The 7,312-nt window shown below is 45.5% G+C and overlaps 1 pseudogene; it reads left to right on the top strand.

The window, feature by feature from the left end:
* The first annotated feature begins 2,303 nt into the window (after nucleotides 1-2,303).
* On the top strand, nucleotides 2,304-6,314 carry LOC125554705 (protein FAR1-RELATED SEQUENCE 5-like; annotated as a pseudogene).
* Nucleotides 6,315-7,312: the final 998 nt, after the last annotated feature.

Here is a 7,312-nt window from a genome sequence, read left to right as displayed (position 1 = left end):
CTGCATAACAACATACGTTGTTCCCTTTGTCATCGGTATGTTACTTGCCCGAGATTCGATCGTCGGTATCTCAATACCTAGTTCAATCTCATTACTGGCAAGTCTCTTTACTCGTTCCGTAATGCATCATCCCACAACTAACTCATTAGTTACATTGCTTGCAAGGCTTATAGTGATGTGCATTACCGAGAGGGCCCAAAGATACCTCTCCGACAATCGGAGTGACAAATCCTAATCTTGATCTATGCCAACTCAACAAGTACCATTGGAGACACCTGTAGAGCACCTTTATAGTCACCCAGTTGCGTTGTGACGTTTGGTAGCACACAAAGTGTTCCTCCGATATTCGGGAGTTGCATAATCTCATAGTCATAGGAACATGTATAAGTCATGAATAAAGAAGTAGCAACAAACTAAACGATCATCGTGCTAAGCTAGCGGAATGGGTCAAGTCAATCACATTATTCTCTAATAGTGTGACCCACTTAATGAAATGACAACTCATGTCTATGGCTAGGAAACTTAACCATCTTTGATTCAACGAGCTAGTCAGGTAGAGGCATACTAGTGACACTCTATTTGTCTATGTATTCAGACATGTACTAAGTTTCCGGTTAATACAATTCTAGCATGAATAATAAACATTTATCATGATATAAGGAAATAAATAATAACTTTATTATTGCCTCTAGGGCATATTTCCTTCAATTTGAACAAGCTATGCCATTTTGCAAAAATATTTGGTAGGTTCTTCTCATAAAATCTCAATTTTGGCATTTGAAAAGTGGAAAGATGTTTTTTAAGAAACGAAAATTGTTAGGTATTGCAAGGTGAAACTCTGTATCAAATTCGAACACTTAGTTTACTTTATTTCACTTGTTTTCTTTTGTTTTATATTATTTTTGGAGGCTTATTTAGTATTTATTTTACTCTTCATTCATAGTCTAACACAAGGGTCGCGCTAACTGCCACACGTGTGGCGTGGACGGGAACCCGCCCGCATGCCTCGTGTGGCATGGACGGGAACCGGCCTGCACGACCCCGTCCACGCGCACAAAAGCGCGGCCCGCACGTCCGGTGTGTGGCAACCCCGCCCGCACTGCCTCGTTCGGGCCAGACGACCCGCTGCCCGCACGACCTAGCCGTTCTCGGCCTCCGATCCGTCCCCTCTCTCGTCTGCCGCCCTCGTCCCCCGCTTGTCGAACCCCGACCTCCGTCACCGGCCATCTCTGGTTGCCATGGCAACCAGGGCAGATCCGTAGGGCGCTCCCACCGCAAACCACACCCCAGCCCTCCCCACCCCCAGCCCCCCACTCCAACTCAGCGCTCTAGAGACGGTCATCTAAAACCAGGTGAACATATCCCGATCTCATCCTTCTCATTCTTAAGGTTGAAAATCTCCCGATCTTGTACTGGGTCCATGCTATAGGGGGTAGAACACTGCGTGGTTCAGTGCATATTCGCAAATTGCCAGGCAGAATACAGCAAATCTGCCATGTACTACGTTTGAGATTAACTTAAGTTCATGGTTTAGTTGACGCAAAGTAGTTGGGTATGGAATGGATGAGTAGGAATCCCTAAAAAAGGGCAGGAAGGACAATTTTTGGAATGAAGGGGGTGGAAGAAATTAATTGCCACTTGTGTATAACTACAGTTGCCACCTTTCGTTGTCAGTAGCTGCCACCTATTTTGACCTGTTGCTTGCCATCCCTATCTTCTATGTGCAAGCAGCACAAGAATACCATTCTTGTGGATTGTTGATGCCTTCTTGTTCATCCAGTGATTGAGAACACATCGGAAAGAAGTGAGACACGGAAAGAATGAATCACGAAGATGGCGCTGATGCTTGGGGTTCTCAAAGGCCAGAAACGCCCCCTTTGGATGCATCAGAGTACAGTTAGCTCATCTCTGCAGGGCCGTTGCTGCCACTACTAGAACAGTATGCAGGCGTAGGTATGATGCGTGCTAAACAATGAAGAGAACAGTTGCCATCTTCGCGACGATGAAGATGACATTCTACTTATGTCATGCACTGTCATTTTTTTGTAGGTTCTTATGACCAGAACAATCTTAGGGGGGGCCCATGGCAAGTTCAGTCACAAGGCGCTAACGCTGACAAATGTACGGGCAGCCAACTTCAACTAGCTAGTATGGCTAATCAGGGTAATGCAAAACGAAAAAAGAGCACATACTGCTGTGGACATGAAAAATGAACATGAAAAAAAGATGGCAAAAGGACTCACGAGTTATCACGGGTGAAAAATGCAGAGCCTTCATGCAGCACGTGGCATCAGGCAGCACCCATGTACCTGCCATCGACATCATACACAGGTGAGTCCATAAAAATAGTGAAGTTGCGGATGCTCAGTTAGCACAAGGAGCATAGTTGACAACTACAAATTTCCATGACTGGACATCTACAATTGCCATGGATTAAAAACTACACTTGTCGTCCGTGGACAACTGTTGTTGCCATCCCTGCACACCTGCAGTTGCCATGGAGGAACAGCTGTAGTTGCCATGTCATGGCAACTGCAATTGCCATGTAGGAACAACTGCAGTTGCCATACCGATGCAACTTCAGTTGCCATGCAAGCAAAACTGCAGTTGCCACATAAGGGGCAACTGCAGTTGCCGTGCTAGCACGAACTGCATTTGCCACGAATTGACCAACCACTACTATGCTTACAGGTTATTACGCTGGCGGTGACCCGACAAACGTCTCCTGGCAAGCTTCACAAATTGCAGGTGGAGCACGTCATTATGGTGTCACAGACCACACAAGATGGTCAAATACAGCACAACAAGGTAAAGGGAAAAATCTGAACCACAAAAAACAGCGCTACATTTTCTATTTGTAGTTATTTGTAGGCAAAACAATGGTTGCCATGTTTGTTGAACAGTAGCTGCCATGACTGGACAGCTACAGCTGCCATAAATGTCCACGCACAGACTCACGGCTTGTTGTCTGAAATGATGTCATGCGAAATCACTCGAAGATGGTGTGATCCGTTGCGATGCACATGTTATCCAACACAAAAATCTTACTCTCGTACCTGTTTTTCCTATTACAGAACCTACAACTACAATGCACAGCGGCGCGGGAACATCTACTGCGGGGAGCTCTGAGCGCACGGAAGACGCGTTCCACCAGCCAGCAGACAATCATGCCACAAACAATTTCGAGTCAGAGTCGGGAATGGCAATCATTCCAGCAATGCCGGCAAGCACCCCTTTGAACACAAGCACTGGCAACACTCAGGTAGATGGGACTACCGCCGATACTGAAGTGAATGATGAAACTGACGACGACGCACAAGGGGATGAAGATGGTGGGCAATCAGAGATCGTGGTACCTCAGCCACCGTACATTGGGCAGAGATTTGAATCGTTCGAAGCAGCAAAGGAATACTACCAGACATATGCAAAGTTCCATGGATTTGCGGTCAACACCGAGTACCATAGGAAAATTAAGAAAACTAACGAGTACAGCAGAGGTGAGATGAGGTGCCACAAGGCACGGAGGAACAAGAAGGGGAAAGGCGTTGCGCCTGTCGTTCCGGAACGAAAGAGAGGTATCATTCTCAAGACTGAGTGCCCTGTCCGGTGTAAGCTAAACATAGATGGAGCACAGTGGGTGGTCAATGAATATTTTGACGAGCACAACCACCAACTCATAAACAAGTTCGACCTGGTGAAATTTCTGACCGCCCACAGAGGGTTCACCCCCGTCGAAAGGCAATTCGTAAAGCTGCTACATGATTGTAATGTCGGTCCATCAAGAATGGTACAGATACTATCTCTCATCCACAACAAAAAGGGGACTCTGAGTAGCATGCCATACATACCAGCTGACGTCACAAACCTACAGGCCAGGTACCATAGAGAGAGCAAGTTGGCAGACATAGAGGCCACAATTGCCTACTTCGATGAGAAAGCCAAGGAAGATCCAGATTTCTTCTACAGGATAAGGTTGGACAATGAGGACCGTGTCAGGAACATGTATTGGGTGGATGGTGCTGCAAGGAGAGCCTACAAACATTTCCGAGATTGCATTTCATTCGACGCGACGTACCTCACCAATATGTACAAGATGCCATGCGCTCCGTTCATAGGAATAAATAACCACAATCAGTCGTTGCAGTTCGGCTGCGGGCTTGTCCGGAACGAAGACATGGATGGGTACGTTTGGCTGTTCAAGACCTTCTTGGAGTGCATGGATGGACTTGCTCCGATGAACATAATAACGGACCAGGATTTCAGCATGCGTGCAGGCATAGAGCAGGTCTTTCCGTTGGCAGTGCACAGGCACTGCAGGTGGCACATTATAAGGAAGGCTGAGGAGACGCTAGGACCGTTCTTTGCTGACCGTCCAGATCTGCACAAGGAATTCGAGCTGTGCGTGGACCACAGCTTGACGGTGGAGGAGTTTGAAAGGAGCTGGATGGCCATGACTGAAACACATCAAGTCCAAGACAACGAGACTCTTGTAAGCCTGTGAGAGAAGCGAATGTACTGCGTGTCGGCCTACTTCATGCAGTGCTTCTTCCCCTTTTTGCAGACTACGCAGCGCAGCGAGGGGTTCAATGTTGTTTTGAAGCGGTACGTCAGCCCTGGCAACTCATTGCTACAGTTTGCCAAGCAGTACACAGCTTTGCAACAAAAAATTCTGGGATCTGAGCTACAGCAAGAAGCGAACACCGCGCTAAAGCAGCCAAAATTGCTAACGTACTTACCGATGGAGAGGCAAATGAGCAAGATATACACCAACAAGATCTTTAACAAGTAAGTCAGTTGCGTTACAATCTTATTTGCAGAAAAAGCACCAAGTCAGTATGTGCCTTATAGAGTGCAATGCAGTTGCCGTGATTTTGCGGTTGCCATGTTTAATAAAGTACTGTTTGCCATGCTTACTCAGCTGCAGTTGTCATGTTCAATGGAAATTCTGTTTGCCATGCTTACCCGGATGCAGTTTCCATGTTCAATGAAATGCAGTTGCCATGTTAAATGGACTGTACTTCCATTGGGCATGTTGGTATGCAAATGCCAATATCAACTGAAAAATGTTATGTTGTTGCCATATCTACTGAAATGCAATTGCCATGTTTACTGAAATGCAACTGCCATGTTTGCTAAAATGCAGTTGCCATGTTCACTCAACTGTAGTTGCCATGTTTAGTAAAATGCAGTTGCCATGTTTAATAAGATGCATCTGCCATGTTTGTTGAAATACAGTTGCCATGTTTACTCAACTGTAGATGCCATGTTTAAATAAAAGGGCAGTTACCATGTTTTATGCAATGTGCTTCCATTGGGGAATGCTGTTGTGGAAAAATGACGATGTCACGTTGAAAATGTACTATAGTTGCCATGTCTAGTGTACTGCATTTGCCATGTCTAGTGTACTGCATTTGCCATGTATAGCGTACTACATTTGCCATGTTCAACGTACTATAGTTGCCTTGTTCAATGAATTATGTTTGCCATGTTCAAACAAAGTGTATTTCTATTTCGATGACAACATAAGGGGGTGCAAGAAAAAAGAGTGCACGATAGTTTAACAGAAAACACACAAAATTTGCAGATTCCAGGAAGAAATAAAGCGTGCCAGCATGTTCACGACTTTCCAGGTGGACGAACGTACGTTCAAGGTGTGTTCTATTTTGGGCATGTCAGATTCAGAACCTGAAGACCCGGACAAAGGAAGGAACTACTTCGTCACAGCCTCGATAGGCGAAGGCGAGTTCTACTGCCAATGCTGCAAGTTTGAACGGGACGGCATTGTGTGCTGTCACATACTAAAAGTAATGGACATGAACGCTGTGACATAGATGCCCCGCCATTTCATAAGGCGGCGATGGACTTGGGACGCTGACGACGCGTTGGCGCCGCAGACAACACACGCAGTTCTTGCTGTGCATGACGAGAGACCAGAGTCAACCATGGAAGCCGTGAGGCACGTTGTGCTGACAAAGAACTATGCGGAGCTAATTGATGAAGCGTGCAAGAGTGATGAGACATCGAGAGTCGCAGAAAAACACAGGAAGGCACTGAAAAGAGAGCTTGATGAGATCAAGAAGAGGAAAGCCAAGGAAGCCTTACACCGGTTCCCCCGCACATCAAGCGTGCCTTCATCCATGGGGCCATCGTCTGAAAACTCGGAGATAGGATCTGGAACAGCAAGCACACAGACCCAGGTCAGGAACCCGCCCCGTTCCATCACAAAGGGTCGTCCAAGAGAGATAAGGTACAAGTCGGGATTGGAGATCCAAGCAAAACACAAGAAAACGAAGAAAGGGGCGGGCAATCCATGAGCAAAAATTGGGGCGATGTGGCATGGTCCTTGTGGACATTTTGTTTTGTACCCTAGATGATGAGAATTTTTTTAAAAAAAAAATTGGGAGAATGACTCCTGAGGGGCATCAGAAGTGGAAGGAAATTTCATTGAATGGATAAATGCAGTTGCCATGTTATGGGTACTTAATCTGCCATGTTATGTGTAGTTAATCTGCCATGTTATGTGTAGTTAGTCTGCCATGCTATTTTATACTAAATATGCCATGCTATTTTATACTGAATATGCCATGCTAGTTGTAGTGGATCTGCCATTTTAGTTGTATTGGATCTGCCATCTTAGTTGTGCTGTATCTGCCATGTTAATTATGCTGGAGCTGCCATGTTGTTTGTACTGTATCTGCCATGTTAGCTGTACTGAAAATATGCCATGGTATTCCTGATGACTCTGCATGGCATATATTCCCATGACAATACGACGCGGTTTATGGACACATAGTGTGTTGTGTGCAGTGTATGGGAAACAAGTTGGAAACAGGGTAACGTGCATAAACCTCAGCAAAACGTTGTGGCTGCATGATCAACCTACCCATGCTAGTCGGTGCAGTTAGCGATGAAATTGAAGAAGCAAAACAGCCAAAAATGTAAAACGACGATGACTTTCACTACCCATGTCTGACGAACTACATTTGCCATCGTTTTTAAAACATCGTAGACGCGTTCGAAGCATCAAACCGGTGCTAGAAACGATGAAACCATTGTAATAATAACGCCTAAAATAGGTTCACGTCCACACGTATATTACAGAAACTATTCAAATGTCGCTCACACACCACCACTACATAGTAGCCTATGCGGGGTTGTAGTCACAACATAGCACACAAACATAGTTTTCAACGAGAAACAAGGAGATAATACCTTACATTCCTCGGCAATAGAATGTAAGGTATGCATCCGGTTTGTAACGCCACGTGATCACTTGTACTTCTTGATGACTTTCTTGAAAGCTTCCTCCACA

The sequence above is a fragment of the Triticum urartu genome, chromosome 4A (assembly GCF_056163025.1).
Source record: "Triticum urartu cultivar PI428250 chromosome 4A, HENAU_Tu73, whole genome shotgun sequence".
Classification (NCBI taxonomy): Eukaryota; Viridiplantae; Streptophyta; class Magnoliopsida; order Poales; family Poaceae; genus Triticum; species Triticum urartu.
Note: the sequence above shows the minus strand (reverse complement) of the source record. Positions and strands in the feature narration are given on the sequence as shown.